Source organism: Petaurus breviceps, unplaced genomic scaffold (assembly GCF_028583685.1).
Source record: "Petaurus breviceps papuanus isolate PSGF00001 unplaced genomic scaffold, PetGlider_PUasm1.0 90865, whole genome shotgun sequence".
Lineage (NCBI taxonomy): Eukaryota > Metazoa > Chordata > Mammalia > Diprotodontia > Petauridae > Petaurus > Petaurus breviceps.
Window position 1 is genome coordinate 16,350,190 of NW_027187367.1, and position 22,075 is coordinate 16,372,264.

Consider the following 22,075-nt stretch of genomic DNA (forward strand, 5'->3'; position numbering starts at 1 on the left):
GGTTTCCTTTGTAATTCCATATATTTTATTTAATACATTTAAAAGCATTATTCTGAGAAGGGGCTCATAGGCTTCATTAGAGTGCCATAGAAATCCATGACACACACAAAAATTAAGAAGTCCTAGTTTAGTGCTGGTAGTAAATCTTTATTCTACTGTCTCTTAATGGAACCTACTACAAGACTCACCATTCAACCCGTGGAATTTTCACATTGTAGTTATGTACCTGCACCCATAGGCCCCAATGTGTGCAAACAGCACGTTGTTGGGGACAGGAGAGGAGGGGAGGAGAAGCACTGACATAAAGATGATGGACTCTGGTATGTTGGTAAATGTTTAACAACTGACTCTTAAAAAGCAAAATAAACATATGTTTAATATGATACACTTTTAAGTTTAATTTATATTATTAATATTTTCTCCATTACTTCCTTAAGCCAAGACAGTTAACAAAGCAATATATCAAGCCCTGATTTGTAGCATTTGCCAGTTTCAGAGGTATAAATGCTTTCCCTGAAAATCTAACAGTTCCCCAGCTGGTACAAGGTGGCTCTAATACCCCACTTCCTCCCTGCCATGAAACTCCCCTTCAGAGACTTTTAAGCTCCATTTTTGGCAAAACTCAATATGTTTTAGAGCATTAGGGATTCAATTCAGGTATACTGTAAGGGAGACAAAAGAATTCTAAGACAGGATTCCTGCCCTGAAGAAGCTTACAATAGAGAGATAAGGTGTATACATGCTAAAGGGATGATGGAATGGAATGTATAAGAGTCAAATTGAGTGATTCATTCAGTAAATGCAGTAGGAAGTTGGAGAAAGGAGGAATTCCTATTGCCTAGAATGGTGGAAGAGGCTTTTCGAAAGAATACACAGGATTCCACTGAATCTATAATTTCCTAAGGGGCTTAGATCATGTCCAGACCTAGGTCCAAGGCACTCTTCCTTTTCCCTTCCTTTTATTCTTCTGAGCTGATCAATTCTTGATGCCCTACAACATTCTAGCCCTTCTGTACCCTTGCCTGGATCTTTGTTACCAATTCAGACATCTCCATTGGTCATTTACCCTTCTTTCTCCTCAGAAATGAGTCACAGTTGAAGTTTTTACAAAAGTTGAATAATTATAAGGGAAAGGGTAAAGTTTAAAATATATACAAAATGGTATGATGACTCATATTTCATATACTTTGAAAATAATAGCAGGCCTGTTAGTACAGACAGTATTAACCCATTTTACAGATAAAGTTACAAAAAAGTTATGTGACTTTCTTAAGGTCTTAGATGTAGCATCTGAACCCAGGTCTTGTGAGTGAGCTTGATAAATACTTTTTCCCTTCCTTCCTACAGAGATGAGAGGCTGTAATGGCTATAGCTTGGTAGGAGCCAAGAGCTCATATTGAGGAGTACTGAGAGATGAGAATGGATGAATAGGAAGAAGCTAGATAATTTAATGGTAAGACTGAAGAATTTGGACTTTATTTGTAAGCAATAGGAAAACATTGAAGGTTTTTAATCCAAGTTGTTAAGTGACAAAGTGATGTTTTAATAAAATGGATCTTTTTCAGTGTTCAAGGAAGTCTGGAGTCAGGAAACATAGTGAGAGAGATCCTGGAGGGAGGGAGATTAGTTAAGAGGCTGTTTATGTAATCTAGGCAAGCAATGAAGAGGACCTAGGCTAAGAGTGATGGAAAGAGAGAAGGAAGAGAAGAAGCATTTAAATAGCACCTCCTATGTGTCAAGCACTATTTTTTAAAAGGACTTTTCAGGGGCGGCTAGGTGGCACAGTGAGTAAAGTGCCAGCCCTGGAGTCAGGAGGACCTGAGTTCGGTTCTGGCCTTAGACACTTAACACCCACACACCCACCCACACCCACACACACACACACACACACACACACACACACACACACACAAAACTAGGCATGTAACCTTGGGAAAGTTACTTAACCCCAATTGCCCTCCAAAAAAAAAGGAGTTTTCTTTTTTTCTTTAGTAAATTTTTGTGCCTCTTTTTCCATTTGGCCAATTCTGGTTTTTAAGGCATTTATCTCCTCATTGACTTTTTGGAACTCTTTTGCCATTTGGCACAGTCTGTTTCTTAAAATGTGATTTCCTTCAGTATTTTTTGTGCCTCCTTTGCCAAGCTGTTGACTCGTTTTTCATGATTTTTTTGCATCACTCTCATTTCTGTTCCCAATTTTTCTTCCTACCTCTTTTGATTTTCAAAATCCTTTTTGAGATCTTCCATGGCCAGAAACCAATTCACATTTTCTTGGAGGCTTTGGATGTATGAGTTTCAACTTTATTATCTTCTTCTGGGTGTGTATTTTGATCTTCCTTGTCACCATAGTAACTTTCTATGGTCAGAATTGTTTTCTATTGTTTGCTCATATTCCCAACCTGTTTCTTGACTTTTAATTCTTTATTAAAGTGGGATTCTGCTTCCAGGGTGGAGAGTGCACTGTCCTACGCTTCAGGGGTTTTATGCAGCTGTTTTCAGAGATACTACTAGGGACCTGTAAGTTTTCAGTTCTTCCAAGGTGGTATGATCTAAGGGGAGGTGTATTTACTATGCGCTTGGTTTGTGGTCTGGTCTGTGAGCGACCACAAATATTCTTTTCTGCCCTGGAATTTGTGATAAGTATCCCCACTCCACCAAGCTCTGGTGCGACTGCCACCCAAGACTGTGACCTGGATCTGAATATGGGCAAAGCAACAGATCTCTGCCCCCAGTGCTAGTAAGGAGACCCCCTGTAATCTCCTTCTGAGCAGTTGTTTGACCCCCTTACTGTCTGTGGGCTGAGATCTCTGGAAGCAGCTGCTGTCACTGCTGATTCAGTGGCTCCCCAAGTCTGCTGGTTTGCTACAGCTAGGTCTGCGCTGACATGGTCTGCAATGATGGACTGTGCTCCATTCTCACCCAACTGCAACAGACCTTTCCTGCTGACCTTCTACATTATCTTTGGCTGGAAAATTGTTTCACCCCCTCATTTTGTGGGTTCTGATGCTTCAGGAATTGTTTTATGGCATTATTTAAAGGTATTTGGAGGAGTTTGTGGGAGAGTTCAGGCTAAGTCACTGCCATTTCTCCACCATCTTGACTCTACCCTCCTGTGCTATTTGTTAAATATTTTTACAAATATTATCTCATTTGATACTCGTAATAGTCCTGCAAGGTAGGTGCTGCTTCTATATCTATTCATACTTGAGGAAACTGAGGTAAACAGAAGTTTGCGTCGGAGTGACTTACTCAGCATCACATAGCTAATAAGTGTCTGATGCTAGATTTGAACTCAGGTCTTCCTAATTCCAAGAACAATGTTCTATATACTGAGTTATCAGCTTTCTTTTGTGACAGTGAAAATATCAAATCCAGTGTTCAATAAATTTGCTTAGACTCCTAGAGACAATTCTCATAAATGTTTAAGCTTTGAAACCCGAACAAAAGAAAAAGGGGAATATGCAATTGTTGTAGGGCATTTGTTCAGAATTTGAAATCCTGGCCCAAATTAGACCTAGTGAGGATCTGTAGAAATATTCTAAAGTTATTTTGGAAGTATCTGTAGAAGTATTTTATTCTGGACAAGTTCAAAGAAGACATTAAATAACTCTGGTCTAGTGCTGATAACACCAAGGTTTTCATTTTGATCCCCGTATGCACCACATTTGTTTGATAGTGAGGCAGCATGGTAGAGTGGGAGAAAGCATTAGCTTTGAAGTCACAGTGCCGGAGTTCAAGTCCCATCTCTGATTCTTTTCTTTGTTTGTTTGTTTGTTTTTTTGCTTTTTTGGAGGGGGAAGGCAGGGCAATTGGGGTTGTGACTTGCCCAAGGTCCGCATCTCAGATTTCTAATACCTGTGTGACTTCATTTCCCTGGCCCTCAGTTTTCTCATTTGTAAAATGGAGTTGGATTAGGTGGCCTCTGGGGTTCCTTCCAGTGCCAGATCCCTGATCCTGTGTCCCTAAGTTACTTCTGAGACCACATATTGAATGGGTAGATGTTCTGGTGGCCAGTGGGGCTCCCCATCTCCCCCACCAAATGCTAACAGGCAGCAAAGGCTAGGTTTGATGGCAGCTGAGGAGTCTGAGAGTCTGATGCCCACACATATTAATTGAACAGAGTCCAACATTTTTCCTTTTCTAGTTTTTCTTCTAGTAAAATGGAAATACATATAAGCAGGAGGAAAAACAGAGTACTCTACTTTTGTAGTTTTGGTTAAGATTTCACTAAAACACTAGACATCAAAATACAATTGCCTGATGCCATGGTAACCTAGCTCTAGGGATTTGTCAAGCCTTGGGCTAACATAACCCTCCTCCCCCAAAGTCATGATGGATTTGGGGGGTTATTTAGCCTGGCCTGAACCAAGAGGGTTGAATTGTAATTGAAAAGAGATGTGCTATTGTTTTTAGTGAAAATGCTGCCTGATGAGAAACAATGGGACCTAAGAGCTGGATAGGATTTGTGTTTTCTGAACAGAGACTGTGATGGTCTTTAATGAGCGCCATAGTGATTCTGCACGAAGGGGGTATGATTTTCCTCACTAGCAGATGGGAAACAGTTTTGGATGATAGACTGGTGACACAGGGTAAAGATTTGAAGAAAAAAGGCAGCTTTTAGAGGTCCTGGGGAGGAGTGGGGGATAGGGGTGCAGAAAGGAAAAAGGAAACAGTTTTGAGTTGGCAAGGAAGAACAGTTATACCACTAGAAAAGAAATAAAAAAGTAAGAGATGGTAGGAAAGAGTGAGCTGAGAGGAACACGTTGTCTTTCCTCAAACCCAACTCTTCTACATCCCATTTTTGGTCAAAGGCACCATCATTCTCTAGTCTCCAGGTTCAGTGCGTTGCCATTGTCCAACATCCGTCACTCGCTGTCCCCCCACATCTTAAATTGTTGCCAAACCCTCCTATTTCCACCTCCATGAAATCCTTTACGTTAGCTCCCTCCTCTCTACTTAACTACCTAACACAGTCACAATCCTAGTTAAGAATCTCATGATCTCTCACTAAAATCTTATGACTTTAAAAGCTTCCCAGTTGGTCTCCCTTTTTCAAATCTCTCCCATCCCTAATCCATCCTCCCCATAGCTGCCAAAGCACAGTTCTGATCCTGTCATTGCTCAGTAAAGTCCAATGGTTCCCTATTAATTCTAAGATGAAATATGGTTCCTTTGTTTAGCGGAAGGTCAGGATCAGAGCCATGGGGATGCCACCATAGGGAGAGGGAAGGAAGGAGAGAAACCGGGAACAGAAACAGAAAGAAAAATTAGGAGAATGAGGCATTGCTGAAGCTAAGAAAGGAAGGAGTTTCAAGAAGGAGTTGGTGAGCATTATAAAATGATTCAGAAAGTCCAAAGAAGTGGTAAACTGAGGATAGGTCACCAGATTTGGCAAAAAGGAGGTCATTGATGAGTAAGAAGTCTGCAATTTAATTATTATTGAGGGGTTAAAAGGCACATTTCAAGAGATTAGAGAGAGGATGGCAGATGAGAAAATAGAAGTATAGAGTATAGAAAATAGAAGATACAGAGTATTTGTTAGAGAAGTTTGGTAAAAAAAAATGAAAGGGATATTAATTGGTATGGTAAATAGGAAAAGTAGCAAGGTCAAAGATTTTTTTTCTTTTCTTTTTTTTTTTTAAAAATGGAAGGAAAGCTTCATGCAGGTCAAAGACCTTTGGCTTGGGGTTCAGATTACCTGGGTTTGAATCTTGACTTTATCACCTTTGTGATCTTGGGCAAGTCAATTACCTACTCAGGGTCTGTAAAATGACATTAGGCTGGATCTCTTTGACCCTACCTCTTTTTAGCCTATAAGGCAGGGATTCTTAAGGTCCATGACTCATTTCTTTGAAAATCAAATTTTAAAACTGCATTTTGGTAAATTGATTCCTTTTATAATCCTATATATTTTATGCATTTTAAATGGGTTCCATAGTCTACTTAGACTACCAAAGGAGTCTATAACAACAAGGTGTATACACACATGTGCATTCATATATATATATATATATATATATATATATAATATACATACATTATAGATATATACAGAAAGTGTCAGAGAGAGTCAGAGACAGAGAGAGAGAGAGAGAGAGAGAGAGAGAGAGTAAGAGACATAGAGAGAGAAAGACAGAGAGACAGAGACTGAGAATAAAAGGTTATACAGTCTTTGCTAAAAAAGCATGGGGCAAGTAACTGTAACATCTGCCTTGTTAGTACAAGATGAGAGAATAGCAAAGGCACATGAGGTTCCACATTCCCTTCTTCATGCACTGGCATTATATATAATACAAATTCTTATAATAAAATAGACTTTATTTCTTACAATAAGGGTATCTCACCTTGCTAAGTGGAAAAGAAAATGAGTTTCTTATGGACTTTATGACAAATATATTTATTATGATATGTACACACACACAAAAAGAAAGTAAAATATATCCTGATTTAATCTGTAAATTCCAAGATCAGATTTAAGTATGTGCATATGCATACGCAAACACACACACACACTTTTAAAGGGGTACTCTGCGCCTTGCTAAAAGAGCAGTCACTGAATACATATATCTTAGGTGGTTCAGAGCCAGATATTTGTGCCTTTCCCAGGGAGCTCAATCTAGAAAAGGGATAGTAAGCAAGTTGGGAATTTATGGGACAGAATATGCCCAAAATTTTCATTCTTGTTTTTTAGGGAGCTAAGAAATATCTTCCCCATATTTCTATTTCTACCATTTTGGATTCGCCCATTCACCCACTCATTGAGTCATGGGATGATAGAATGTAGAGTTGGAATGGACAGTAAAAGAAAATAAAATCTAATGTTTAGACTAAGGTTTGGCACAAAATAAATACTTAATAAATGCTTTTTCATTCATTCATTCCAATATGCACATTTTATAGGGGAGGAGTCCAAGCCCCAGAGAGTTTAAGTGACTTGACAAGATCACAGAAGTAGTAAGTAGAACAGATATGACTTGAATTCCCTTTCTGTATTCATTCATTGTTTCATTTAACAACTTAAAATATGTCATACTGAGGTAAGCATTGGAGAGGAGCAAAAATAGTCCCTACCCCCAAGGGGCTTGCAATCTGATAGGTAAGAAAAGACATCAAGTTTAATAATAATAGGTAGTATCCTCTGTGAAGTTGCTTCCTCCAGCCTACATTTGCATTGGCAAGCTGGGTCCCCAGAAGGCACTTGACTACTATTCTTAGTGTTCTAAGGTTAACCACTGAAGCTGTTTTTAATGCTGTTGCCCCTGAGCCCCCATCACTATGTTCTTCTATTAACAATCAACCAGTTGATTCCATCAGCTTTTACAAAAGGAATTTACTATATATGTATGGTGTGACCAGTTAGTATAACATTCCCCCTCCAACCTGAGAAACACTGTCTCTCATCGTTTCTCAGTGTTTGTGGGAGAAAAGATCACTAACTTAAAGTAAAAAAGGTAATGAGGTAGACACGTACAGACCAAATGGGGCTGAAAGTTATCTCATAATTCCTGGCACTGGAACTGTTTTTTTCCATTTATGGAATCCTCACCAAATTCCTCTTAAATGTTGCTGGCTGAGAAACCCAGCAGTACTCTGAGAGTCCATCCTTCGGTTATATCCATAGCAAGCACTTCTCAAGGGGTCACTTTCTTGGAACTGCTGTACCCCTTGAGTGATTATCTTTCCACATGTCTGAAGTGGTTTCTACTACCTCATGTACTACTAATAACTCTAGTCTAGGAGTGGGGAACCTGCAGCCTGGAGGCCACATGGGGCCCTCTAGGTCCTCAAGTGCAGTCCTTTGACTGAATCCAAACTTGACAGGATAAATCCTTCAAGGCCACAGGTTCGCTAGCTCTGGTCTCTTATTAACACTGCCTCTATTCAACCCTGGCCACCAGTGGGGTCTCTGATAGGACCTGGGGTTCTCCTGAGCCTCCATGACCACCTGGACATTTCCATCTCTGAATACTTATTTGTCTAAGATTAGGAAAGAAAAATAACACAAAGAAATAGAGATGGCCATATTATAAAGGCCAAACTAGGTAGGAGACAGGGCTGCCATCCCTCCCTGACTTGATTCTTAGGACCAACTTTTATATACTCACTTAATTCTAGCTCAGCAACTCTCAAGTCTGGTTATAAAGCCAAATAGAGAATATTTCATCTTGACACTGTACCAACCCCTAAGTCATCAACATGATCCCTGCAGCTGAAACCAGGCAGGGAATATCTATGTATATTTAAAGAACTGGCCTCCCATAGACTGATCTACCCATGCTACAAATTCAAGACAACAGTGCAAGACACAAGAGATGTCACAAGGTAGTATATCATTAGTTGCCAGTGATAAGCTAAGCCCTATTAATTTAGAAAGGAGAGATTGTTGTGAGTAGGAGTGGTTGGGGAGATAGTGGACCTTGAACCGGTCCTTAGAGCAGTGTTCTCCAAATTTTTTTGATCATGTAACCCATTAGTAAAAAATTTGAGGATATACCCCCAATATATGTGTATTTATTTATAAATTATATTTATGTAGTACTGTTCTAACAGGCAGTAGTTGCTAGCATTTAGGTACTGTGCTAAGAACTATATACTTAGATTCCCGTTTGATCTTCACAATTACCCTGGGACTTTGGTAGGTACAATTATTAACCCCATTTTGAAAATGAGAGAACTGAGGCAAACCGAGGTCAAATTCCTTGCCCAGGGTCTCACTTAGTAAGTGTTTGAGGCCACATTTGAACTCAGATCTTCCTGATTCTGGGCCCAGCACTTTATCCCCTGCACCGCCTAGCTGCCTCTTACATATAAGACACAGAGACCCAATGGAAGGATAACATTGGCTGTGATAACTAAATCATAACTCCCATTTTTTCAATCCTACCCCTCAGTTTGATCAACGGATTTAAGCATCTACTATGTTCCAAGGTCTGATGGGCACATGGAGGTACAAAGACAAGTGCAGTGGCCTCAACTTTTGAGGAGTAAGGACTAGAAAATGGAGGGTATAATCTACAAAAAACCTTGCCATCCAGACAAAGGTTTTGTGGATGTATTTCCGGTAAATTTCCACTTTTCCTGATATTCCAGGATATGATGGAAAGCTAACCAAAAGCTGCTGTGCTTTTATATTTTTATCAAATAAGTTAAAAATCTACCCATAACTGGGAGACTTTTTAGATTGATTAGGAAACACTTTTTCCAACTTTCTTAAATGTGTGAAACATGAGAGTTTTTGTGGTGAATATGTTGGGGGCAACAAAAGTCTTTAAATGTCTTGATGATAATGATGTAGGTGGTAAAGTGGATCAAGTTCACAACATAGAGTTAAGAACAACTGAGATTGGGGCGGCTAGGTGGCACAGTGAATAGAGCACTGGCCCTGGAGTCAGGAGGACCTGGATTCAAATGCGGCCTCAGACACTTAACACTTACTACCTGTGTGACCTTGGGCAAGTCACTTAACCCCAATTGCCCTGCTGTTCCCCCCTCCAAAAAAAAAAAAAGCAAAAATTTTTTTTTTAAAAAAGAACTGAGATTGAATTCTGTCTCAGATGATTATCATCTGTGTGATTCTGTACAAGTCCCTCAACATCTCTGTGCATCAGCCTTCTCATCTGCAAAATGGGGCTAATAATAGCACTTGCCTCTTCAGGTTTTTGTGAGGTTCAAATGAGTTAACATATACAAAGTGCTTTGCAATCCTTGTGGTACCATATAAATGCTAGTTATTATTATTGCTGTTATTTGTAGGAAGCTAGGTGGTGTAGTGGAAAGATTCCTAGGCCTAGAGTCAGGAAGACCTGAGTTAAAATATGATCTCAGATTCACACTTACTAGCAGTGTGACCCTGGGCAAGTCACTTGACCCTGTTTGTTTCAGTTTCCTCATATAAAATGGGCTACAGAAGGAAATGGCAAACCACTCCAGGAACTTTGCCAAGAAAACTCCAAATGGCGTCAGAAAAAATCAGACAGGACTGAAACAACGCAACAGCAACAAGGTGCACATTAGCTGAAGTTATATATGTTCATGTATGTGTGCATATACATACATGTGAACATATATACCTACACACATACGTGTGTATAAGTGTGTGTTGTGTATATATATTTGTATATGTATATATACAAACATACATTTTTTTTGTGACCCAGGCAGTCTTCTCTCTGTTTCCCAGCATGCATTTGAGATTTGAGCCACTTCTCTCAGCTATCACTTGACAAATGTCAAAGGAATGCAAACATATTTTAATATCAGCCATAGGAAAACTTACCTTCTGCCATTCATTTTTTAAGTTTCTTAATTCATTCAAAAACCAAGTAAAAGATGATTCGTGTATGACTACCTGTTTTTATTTGACTGGAGCACCATGCTTTTTTGATTAGCATGGATAATAATTGAGAGGTGATTGTAATATAGTGTTGTCTACAATAGCATTTTATACCTTGTCATAAATACTATTTCTTACCTTTGAAGAGTTCCTCCTTAGTCCCAGGACTTCAGGCCATGTGATGCATACTAAAGCTGGCATATGGACTGGTTTTAATTGGCATTCCCCATGCTGTATATTTTGAGGAGATGGTGAGCATTACCTCCCTATTCCCACTTGAGCTTAAGAACAGTTACCTATGTCCACTCTCATCAATATCTTCTGACCTTGGAAACCAGTGGATCAAACAAAATCTGCAAACTATACAGGCCAGTAAGCTTAACTTTGATTCCTTGGAAAATTCTAGTATAAATCTTAATTAAAGAGATATTTGACAAACATCTAAAATGGTAATACCAGGAAGGGAAGCGGTGATTACAAAAAAACCAACATGACTTCCTCAAGAACAAGTCTTCATTTCCTTTTCTGATGAGATTGCTAAACTAGTAGACAGAGACAGAGTTAACTAGGTTTTAGCAAAGCTTTTTGATAAAATACTTCCTGCTATGCCTCTATATGGGATGGAAAGATATGGATTAGGTTCAGAATAAGTTGGATGGGTAGACTTAGACAGTTCAGCAGCAGCATTTCAGGAGGTCTCCAGTGAAATATCCCAGGGCTCTGGACTTGACCTTGACCTTTTTGAGATTTTTATCAATGACTTGTATAAAATTATTGATTTCATCCTTATCAGATTTGCAGATGATATGAAACTGAGACAGAACTAATGTAGGGGATGAGAAAGTCAGGATCTAAAGGATATTATTTCCTTGAGCAGGGGTCTTTTTTTTTTAACCTGGGCTTCTTTTTTTTCATTCATTTTTAAATTTTCAGTTCCAAATTCTTTCCATCCCAGAAGTCCCTTCCTATTTAATTGAGAAGGCAAGCAATATGATACCAGTTATACATGTGAAGTCATGTAAAACATATTCCCATATTAGCTGTGTTGTAAAAAAGCAAGAAAAATAAAGAAAGTGAAAAAATATGCTTCATTCTGCACTTAGAGTCCATCAGTTTTCCCTCTCTGGATGCAGCTAAGCATTTTTCATCATGAGTCCTTTGTAAGTGTTGTGGATCATTGTACTTGTCCGAGTAGGTAAGTCATTCACAGTTGATTATTGTTACAGTATTGCTGTTGCTATGTATAATGTTCTCCTACTTCTGCTACCTTCACTTTGCATCATCAGTTCATATTAGTCTTCCCAGGTTTTTCTGAAATTATCCCCTTCATCATCTCTTATGGAACAGTAGTATTCACTACAATCATATACCACAACTTGTTCAACCATTCCTCAATTCATGGATATCCTCGCAACTTCTAAGTCTCTGCTACCACAGAGTTACTATAAATGTTTTTGTGCATATGGGTGCTTTTCCTTTTTCTTTGATCTCTTTGAGATACAGACATAGTAGTGGTATTGATATGTCAGGGTTTTAGTTTTATAGCTCCTTGGACATAATTCTAAATTATTCTCCAGAATTGTTGGCCAATTCACAATTCCATCAACAATGCATTTATTCCACACCCCCTCCAGCGTTTGTCTTTTTCCTTTTCTGTCATGTTAGCCAATCTAATAGGTATGCGATGGTACATCAGAGTTGTTTTAATTTGCATTTATCTAATTATTAGTGATTCAGAGCATTTTTATATGACTATAGATAGCTTTGGTTCCTTCTTCTGAAAGCTACCTGTCCACATATTTTGGCATTTATCAGTTGGGGAGTGACTATTTTTACAAATTTCACTCAATTCTCTACATATTAGAAAAATGAGACCTTATTAAGAGAAACTAACTATTTATTTTCCCCCTATTTTCCTGCTTTCCTTCTAACTTGGGCTGTATTGGTTTTATTTATGGAAACCCTTTTTAATTTGATATAATCAAAATTATCCATTTTATCTCATATCCCTCTCTATCTCTTGTTTGCTCATAAATTCTTCTTTTATCCATAGATGTGACAGGTATTTTCCCCATTCTTCCCTTGTTTGTTTATGATATCACTTTTTACATCTAAATCATGTACACATTTTGACCTTATCTTGGTATACAATGGTAGATGTCGGTCTATGCCTAGTTTCTGCCAGACCTTTGAGCAGGCATTCTTAACCTGGGGTCCATAGATATTAAAGGGGTCTATGGATAAATTTTAGCAGTTCTAGGAACTTGGGTAGGTAAAAAAATACCATCTTTATTTTCAATAATCTTTCATTGAAATTTAGAATTATTTTTCATTTACAAAAGTATACAACAAACATTATTCTATAAAGGGGTCAGTCTTCTTCAGATTGACAATGAGGTCTATAACACAAGAAAGGTTAAAAACCCCTATGCTACAGCATTGCAGTAAGTCTGATAAGGTAAAATTTGATAAAAAAAAAATAAATGTAAAGTCTTACACTTGGGTACAAAAAAAAATCAACTTCACAAGTCTAAAATGGGAGAGGCATGGTTAGACAACAGTTTTTCTGAAAAAGATTGAGAAGTATTAGTGTACTTTGAGCTCAGTATAAATCAGTAGTATGGCATAGCAGCCAAAAAAGCCAATATGGAGTAAGAGGGTCATAGCTGTCAAGAATATGTAGGTGATAGGTTGTAAGTTCCTTGAGGGTAGGGGCTGTCTTTTGCCTTTTTTTTTTGTATCCCTGGCCCTTAGTACAGTGCCTGGTACCTGGTAGGTGATTAATAAATGCTTTGTGCCAATACACAGTAGGTGTTAATAAATGTTTTAATAATTTTTTTAAGGGCAGCTAGGAGGCACAGTGGATAGAGTGCAAGGCCTGTAGTCAGGAAGACCTGAGTTCAAATACGGTCTCAGACATTTACTGGCACAGTATTGTGGCTTGGACTTGATGACCCCTTAAGGTCCTTTCTAGCCAGATGAGTTTCTGATAAGGATGGGGACTGGACCTTTGATTTCATTAGGCTAGAAAATGTATAGGTTGGAAAAACCCTCTTTACTAATTCAGTTCACCACTTTTACTACAACTGCCTTAGAAAGTTTCCTAAAGTACTTTGAGGTTAAGTGATTTGCTCAGGGTGACATTGTGCAGTGTCAGTGCAATATTTACAGCACTCACGATTATAAGAAAGACCATGACTATAAATATCATATAACATTCGATAGTTAAAGCTTAAATATGTTAGTCACATAGAAAATCAAACTCATTGGAAAAGACCTTATGTTGGGAAAGACTGAAGGTAAAAGGAGAAGGGAATAGCAGAGGATGAAATGGATTGGTAGTGTCATGGAAACAATACACGAACTTGGATAGACTTTGGAAGATGGTGGAGGATAGAAGGGCCTAGCATGCTAGGGTCTATGGCTTCATGAAGAGTAGGATATGACTGAGTGACTGAAAAACAGTAACAACAACAACAAGGAGGAAGTTGGGAACCATTGCAAGATTTTGATCTAAGGACAAGGGAACCAGAATGGTATCCTGAAGGTAGATAATAGAATATAAATAATGGAATCCTGAGATTTGTTTGCTGGCTAGAAAGATGTGGTAAAAGATTAGAGTTGGAAAGAGCAGATAGGGGACATTTATGGCAATCCAGACTTGAGATATTACAAACCTAGACTTAGTCTGTAGTTTGGGGAGTGGAACTGTGGCATTGTGGAGAAATAACTGGTAGACCTGATCAAAAGAAGAAAGGAAGGGAGCAAGTATTTAGTAATTCCCGACTATGTGCAAGATATTTTACTAAGTGCTTTACAAATACTATCTCATTTGATGCTTACAACAACCGTAGGAGGTAGGTGCTATTATCGTTCCTGGTTAACAACTAGGGAAACTGAGGCCAAGAGAGGTTCTATGACTTACCCAGGGTGACACACAGCTAGTAAATGTCTGAGGCTGGATTTGAACTTCTGTCTCTCTTGACTCCAGTCCTAGCACTCTACCCACTTCAGCACCTAGCTGATGGATGAGACATGGAGGGCAAAACCCAGAGAATTTACTGTAACTCCCAGCTTGTATTTTCATTTGATAGGAGTTAGTGCCGTTCATGAATAAGTTGGAAGGAAGTGATGAGTGGGGGTGACTGTAGCAGGGAAAGCAAATTGTATGATACTTCTGTTGTCAAGTTTCCTCAAAGCAGTTTGGATTTCATGAGTGGCTTGACTGAAGGAAGCTGGAAACTATAACTGAGTACTTTGGGTTTGGGTCTGGGTCAAGTTTGTGATTACTTTAATGACTTCTCACCTTTCAAGTGAAACATGTAAGATAAAAAGGTATGAACCATAAGTACAATAATCCTAAAACCATACGATCCCTTTTGAGGACATTTAGGCCTTCCCCTTGCTTTCATTCAAGGCTATACTCAAATTCCAAATTCAGTCAGTCAACAAGCACCTATAATATACTAAGCTGGGGATTACAAAGACAGGGGGAAAAGTTATGGAATTTTATTATTTTAAAAAAAAAATTTAGGACTCAGTCATCCCATCTTATCCAGGCTGGAAATATGGGGATTACTCACTGACCTGATCCCGCTGCTCACTGACTTGATCTCACTACTCACTGGCTTGATCTCAGGAACGGCAGAGGAGCTTGATCTACTCCATTTCTGATATGATCAGTTTACTCCTCCTTACACAGTCTGGTCTCCCTCCTCTTCATCTCCCAATAGTTAGTTGCATAGCAAATTGATGAAGGTAATGATTGGCATGGCCCCATTGTATCTCAAAACTCCTGAGCCTGAGTCTTGGCACCCTCAGCCTTTCCAGTGACTGGGATTACAGGTGGACATTACCATATCTGGCAAATAGCTACCATTCTAATGGGGGAAACAAAACATGAAAAATTAAATACAAACAAGATACATGCAGAGTAGTTTCTAACATGAGGAAGGGGAAGGAAGAGACTGAAACACCCTCATTTCATAACACATTCCAGTATGATCATTCCAATTCTGATTGAGCAGATATACTCCCAGTCCCACTGGCCATTAAGAGACTGGGATTCCCTAGCAAGGGTTTGGTTTCCAGAGATGAGGTGACCCAGCACAGCTCAGCTCTTTTTTTTTTTTTTTTTGCTTTTTTTGGAGGGCAGTTGGGATTAAGTGACTTGCCCAAAGTCACACGGCTAGTAATTGTGTCAAGTGTCTGAGGCCGAATTTGAACTCAGGTCCTCCTGACTCCAAGGCCAGTGCTCTATTCACTGCACCACCTAGCCACCCCACAGCTCAGTTCTGCTGGAGAGAATGAGCAGCAGTGGCAGTATGAAGCAGTAACTGCTGTGTGGGAAAGGAAGTGAGGCACAAGAGAAAATATGTTGTTAGGATCGAGTCAAAGAGTGGGGTTGGGAGGGAGATCTCTGGGGAAACCCATGAAACCACAGGGACAGCAGTCGAGACTAATAGAGTCATAAGGGTTCCATGCCCTACAGCCTCTGAGTTGATTTGCCTTCCAGATCATCTAATTTCCCTATTTCCTTAACTCTGCACAGAAAGGGCTTATCCTTCCAGCCCACTATAGAGGCAGACATTAGATCTGGAAGGGACTGCCTCAAAATAGTCCATTTTAGAGATGAAGAAACTAAGACTCAAGGAGGAGAAGGGACATAGCCAGTCACACTAATTAGGTAATTAGTAACAGAACCTGGATGCTGGGCTTCCAGTCTAATTCCCTTTCCACTTATACTCTGCTCCCTAAAAAAGAAGTGGTAAAAAAAGAAAAGAAGCAGTTATGGTGATGGTGGTAGGAGCTGTATATATGAATCAAGGCTTCATGACAAGTGAGTCTGTGAGGTGGTCCCTAAAGGAGGAATGGGAGGGGGGATGGAGGAAAGAGTTTAAGTCAAACACTGTGCTAAGTACTTTTATAATATGATCTTATCTGATCCTTGAAACAACCTTGGGAAGTAGTTGCTATTATTATCCCCATTTTGCAGGTGAGGAGACTGAGGCAGAGAGTGGTTAAGTGATTTGCCCTGTGTCATGCACAGCTATTAAGTGTCTAAGTTCAAATTTGAACTCGGGTCTTACTGATGTCAGTCCTGGTGCTCTATCCACTGGGTCACCTAATTACCACCAGGCTTTACAATAGTCATACCATACAAACTATAAGCAGAGGAAGTAGGACATTATAAGTTACTTCAAGTTTATATTTCCATGCATTTACATGCATAGAGAGGTTATCTTTTAACATGAAGGACAGTATGATACCTAGTAATGAATGAAAGCAAATTGATAGCTGTCTTCCTCCCACACTGCCCAAACCCAGAAGGAATGTGTTGGCATTTCAGTGTTTATATCCAGCAGAGCCCTGAAGTATAAACAGGACATTTTCCAATGTGAGTGCAGGGTGCTAGAAATGACTAGAAATCCTGTCTAGGTCTCACTCACTGGTAGTCAGCAGCACTTTGGATGGTTCCCCTTTTTTTGGCACTCTTCCCCTCACCCCCTATCCATTCCCAGTTCTAATTTCTCTGATTAGGGTAGTATGTAGCCTTGGATTAAACAAAAAATGGTAGAAGAAAGTACTGCTGTTGTCATTGACAATGACTTTGTTATGTGCAAAGCTGGCTTTGCTGGAGCGATGCTCTTCTGGCTGTATCACGCAGCTAGTAAGTAAGTGTCTGAGCCTAGATTTGAACTCAGGAAGATGAATCTTCCTGACTACTGGCACTGCACTGTATCTTGTCTGTCATCTAGTTGACGGAATCCAGAAAGAAATCACAGTCGTGGTAGCTAGAACAATAAAAATTAAAATCATTGCTTTCCCGTAAGTATTTCATCTGGATTGGTAGCTTTATTCTGGTTTCTCTCTCCATTGTTGGGACGCACAAGACACCAGGGTGTCATAGAGGGAATGGGACAGAAGGACAGTTATATGGTGATGAAGCCCAGAGCAAGAGAGGTATCCTGATTGTGAAATGTCCCATTGAGCTAACTGGGATGATATGGAGAAATTATGGCATCATACCTTCTACAGTGAGCTTCGTGTAGCCCCTGAGGAACACCCTGTTCTGTTAACAAAAGCTCTCTTAAATCCCAAGGCCAAAAGAGAAACAATGACACAGATCGCGTGTGAGACTTCCAACACCCCAGCCACATATGTTGCTATTCAGGCAGTATTGCCACTTTATGCCTCTGATCATGCTACTGGTATCATGATGGACTCTGATGATGGCATTAACCACACTTTGCCCATCTTTAAGGATTATTCCCTTCCCTATGCCATCCTTCATCTAGACTTGGCTGGCTGTGACTCGACAGATTGCCTAATGAAGATACTGACCAAAAGAAAATATAGCTTCGTACCCACAGCTGAAAAGGAAATTGTTCATAACACAAAGGAGAAGCTGTGCTATGTTGCCTTGGACTTTGAACAGGAGTTGACTGCTGCTGTTTCATCTTCTTCCCTAGAGAAGAGCTATGAACTTCCTGATGGCCATGTGATCACTATTGGCTATCAGAGGTTCAGGTGTCCAGAGGCCCTCTTCCAACCATCCTTCCTGGGCATGGCATCCTGTGGCATTCATGAGACTACTTTTATTCCGTTATGAAGTGACAGAATCTATATGACAACATAGTATTGTCTACCATGTTTTGTTGTTCAGACATTTTTCAGTAGTGTCTGACTCTTCATAAAGCTATTTGGGGTTTTCTTGGCAGAGATACTAGAGTGCTTCGCCCTTTCCTTCTCCAGATCATTTTACACATGAGGAAACTGAGGAAAACAGGGTTGCCTAGGATCACCCAACTACTGTGTCTGAGCCTAGATTTGAACTCAAGAAGATGAGTCTTCCTGACTTCAAGCACTGCACTGTATCTTGTCTGTCACCTATTTTGTCTGTCACAGAATGCAGAAAGAAATCACAGCCCTGGTACCTAGAACAGTGCAAATGAAGATCATTGCTTTCCCTAAACTAAATATTTCATCTGAATTGGTAGCTCTGTTCTGGCTTCTCTCTTCACCTTCCAGCAGATGTGAGTCAACAAAGCAGGAAGAAATAGAATTAATCTGGCCCTTCCATTGTTGATCACAAAAGCATCTAAAAGGACTGCTAGAAGATGTATAGCATTTTCTGAATGCATATTCACAAAGTAAAAATTTGCCCTGGCAAATATATACCTCATGTTAGCCTCATGAAACTGGAATAAGCCTCCTCTGAAAAGAAATTTGTCCTTGGGGCGGCCAGGTAGCACAGCGAGTAAGAGCACCGGCCCCAATGTGGGGATGACCTGGGGGATCGAATCAGGGCTCAGACACTTAGCATCCACCCAGAAACACCTGGCTATGTAACCTTGAGCAAGTTACTTAGCCCCAATTGCTTAAAAAAAAAAAGAAATTTGTCCTTGGGGAAGTGTGTATCTGATATTAGGCAAATATCAACACTTTTTTGATTGTTGGACTGTTACTGATTTGACCTCATTTTCGAGTTAACAGTTGTTCCTTTTTAACATTTTAACATACCTCATACATATCTTTGATCTAAACCCTAATGCAGGTCACTTCATTTCTCTAGGTAAGGCTAAGAGTTAACTTCCATAGAGATGTGACCTGATAATATGGCAATATGGTATCTGGCTGGTTGACATTCAGTGGCTGTACAGTTTAGTTCTATACACCATCAAATTTGTACGGGGAATCTAAAGATCAGATTTACAGCATCTAAAAGAGCTGACTTGTAGAATTTCTCTCTTAAAGCTGGTAACAGTTTATTAAATGTATGTTCACCATCCTAGCAGGAATATATATTGAATCTGAGAGTAAGGAACCGTTTTTTTTTTTTCCTTAACCCACTTTCCTCCAATGTCATGGGGTGAAATTATGCAAGTGTTGCAAAAAAAGTTTGCATTTACAACTTGTAAATTTGTGTATCTAGTTAATTTATGTGAGATTTGTGTATGTTGCCTTAATGTTTTCACATGACAGTAGAATACCAAAATTTGTAAGTCATCCTAAGAGTTGAGAATTGTAATGCCCAACATGTCATTGTGTAAGGAAATGAAAAAAAAAGAAATTAAAAAGAAAAGAAATCATGTCTAGAGGTTTTGGTGGGAGAGAAAAAGAATTAGGGGAGCCTGGGGCGCCATTGTTTTGCTAATGCCTTGGATCTCAAGGTTATGTAATATTGGATATACTTGGCCTTGTCCTACCCAGATGAATATTGAATCTTTTCTTCAGGAATACAGACAAAGAGACTCACTAAGAGCATGAGGCTTGGAGGAATGGAAAGAGAAGAAGCTGTATGCTTCTGATACATTTTGTTGAAACATATCCTTACCAATGGGAAGCATCTTGGTACCCCTGAAGGAACACTAAATTTCAAGTTAGACAACCTAGGTTCTGCTTCTGCTTCTGCTCCTTCTTACCTGTGTGACCTTGGGAAAAATCACTAAACACCTCTGGACCTCAGTTTCCTCCTCTCTAAAATGAAAGACTTATTAACCTCTAAAGTTCTCTTTAGATTCAATCTGTGATCGAGGGCCAGGGAAAAGTATGTAACTCTGGTGTAAGAAGAGGATTTAGACCTGGAAGGAACCTGAAAGATTAGTGAATCCAGCTTCCTTATTTTATGGATGGCTATTCTGAGGGTCAGAAAAATTCAATTACTTGGCCAAAGTCACACAGAAAGTAGAAGATCTGGGATTCCAATCCACACACTCCTCTAAGGAATGTATTCATTTTGTCTCATCAAGCTTCATTCCCTTTCCCTATAAACCTTTAATAAAAACAGAAGAGACTCCCTTCCTCACCTCCCATCTGTATGAACTGGGAAAGAGGTCATCCTACCTGAGGTCAGGAGGATAGAGTAGCTTTGTTTTTGAGAAGAGACTCAGAGCAGAGAAGCCTGTGTCTCCCTTACCATCTCTGACAAAAGTGGGGCTAAGTGAGAAAGGCCCCAAAGTCTATGAAAAGCTGATAGTTCAGAAAAATTTCATTTTCTTCTCTCCTCTCCCTCTCCAAAACTTCATCTCCGGTCTCAATCTGATTGATTCATTCACACCCTCTAGCCTACTTCTAGAAGGATCTCTGGGGATAGGGAGTAAACCTTTGGGGGGGGTAGGGGTAGGAGGAGGGAGGGTTGGGAGAACCAGCCTCTCAGAGGGGATTTGGATCAGACGTTGCTTTCTCTGTCTTTCCCAGAGCAGAGGGGAAAACCACTTTTTTTAAGGCTACTGCTAAAAATAGCACCCCAGTCCTGGAAAGAGAGTTTAGTTATTTCATAAGTTCTACCCCCCTCAACCCGCTGCCCCACCCAGCCTGCTGAAGGAAGAGTTCATATGCTAAGTTCTATGCTCAGAATGGATCCTGAGACCTTCATGAGAAATGAACAATATCTCACTGTATTTCATATTTAGAAAATGATACCACCGTAGTTAGCAACATGGATCGAAAACTGTCTGCACAACTTTGCTATGGGAGTAAATGGGGGAGATGTAGTCAGTTAGGCCTTACTTTCAGAAAGTTGACTAATTAGGTAGCTAAGATACCTTTCCTCAGGAAGCCTATAGTCTGATGGGAGGGCAGAGAAGACATTCCATTGCCCCATTTAGAAGTCCCCAGAATATTAGGTGCAGACATGTGCCCACAAAATATTTCCCCTTCTGGAGAAAGAGACAGTACATGTATGAAGGCACACATGAAATCATATATTTGATGTTCTATGTATATGAAAAAGGACTACTGTAAAAATACTTAAGATTAATATTTAATTGAAGATTCATAGAGTATCAACTGAGAGAAGTGGTATCATGTAGCATATAGAATGAACTCCAGACTTAGAATCAAAGGTCCTGAATTCAAATTTGACTCTCTTAAATAATATTTGTTTGAGCTTGGACAAATAACTTATATTTTCTTGGCCTGCTTTTTCACCTGAAAAATGAAAGGGTTGGAATTAATTTACTTCTTTTCAGTTTGAATTCATGTAATCCTTTGAAAAAAGAATGATCAGAGTTTGGAATCAAGGAAGGCTTCCTGGAAGAGGCAAGTCTTGAAGGAAATTTTGCAGGATGGTGACTTCTAAATTCATTTCCTGGAGAAACCACAGGAGGGAAAAGTTTGGTAAGGACTTAGATGCAGGAATAAATATGTAATAGGTAGGAGAAGTATTGGGGAGGCAGTGATGTCTGTGTTCCTGGATAGTAGTTACCTGGGTTCTTCATTAATTCTCTTAACCTGAGTTTTGGTTTGCTTATCTGTGAAAAGGCAGAAAAAAAAAAACCCAAAACACGACCTACCTCAGGATTATTATGGGAGAAGGCACTTTATCCACCGTAAATGACTAATTGTGCATTGTTACTGTTCCTTGGGTAGCTGGGCCTCAGAGCTCAGTTTTTGCGTGACCCTCTGTAGCACACAAATGGTCAGATATATGGGACGCTCTGGGCCCATGAAGCAGGAAATGGTTTGCATTCCTTATTTCCCCCACAGCAGCTTTGGGAAGAGCCAGGCCCAACTCCCAGACCCCAGGGGCCTCAAGGGACCTGGTGGAAAAAGGAGAGCAGGAGAGGAATGTCTCAGTCCCTGGGAGTGGGGGCAGCTCTGCCTTCAGACCAGGACTTTCTCCTTCTCCTCTGTCTTTTCCCTTTAGTTTCCCTTTCTCTGTTAGAGTTGTGACAAAACAGCAAAGCCAATAACCAGTATTCATAAGTTTGTCCAGCCATCCCCAAAGAGCATCATGGG

At 39.7% G+C, this 22,075-nt stretch overlaps 1 protein-coding gene and 1 pseudogene across 3 annotated transcripts in view; both read left to right on the plus strand.

The window, feature by feature from the left end:
* The window catches only part of DAAM2 (dishevelled associated activator of morphogenesis 2), a 161,672-nt gene that overhangs the window by 68,301 nt on the left and 71,296 nt on the right, over nt 1–22,075 (plus strand). The window lies entirely within an intron of this gene.
* Nucleotides 17,216–20,458, plus strand: LOC138150169 (actin, cytoplasmic 2-like; annotated as a pseudogene).